This window comes from Penaeus monodon, chromosome 15, assembly GCF_015228065.2.
Source record: "Penaeus monodon isolate SGIC_2016 chromosome 15, NSTDA_Pmon_1, whole genome shotgun sequence".
In the NCBI taxonomy this organism is placed as follows: Eukaryota; Metazoa; Arthropoda; class Malacostraca; order Decapoda; family Penaeidae; genus Penaeus; species Penaeus monodon.
Window position 1 is genome coordinate 3,393,026 of NC_051400.1, and position 283 is coordinate 3,393,308.

Here is a 283-nt window from a genome sequence, read left to right on the forward strand (position 1 = left end):
TGCTCTTTTTTTCTTCCTTTTTTCTGCACGTAATCCCAAGAAAACTGCCTATGTACCAGGGTAAGGAAATAATTAATACAATAAATAGACGAACCAAATAGAAGGTAAAACTTATCCATTTTCTATCGTTATATTGTGACGAAAAGAAGTAACTATAAAAAAAGAACAACGGGGATGGCAAAAGAGTTGGAGAAAGGGACGGGCAGGAGGTAGATGGAAAAGATTAGCTTAAGATAGCCCGGCCGATGCGAGATAAGAGAATGATCAACTGCCTTGGCACCAC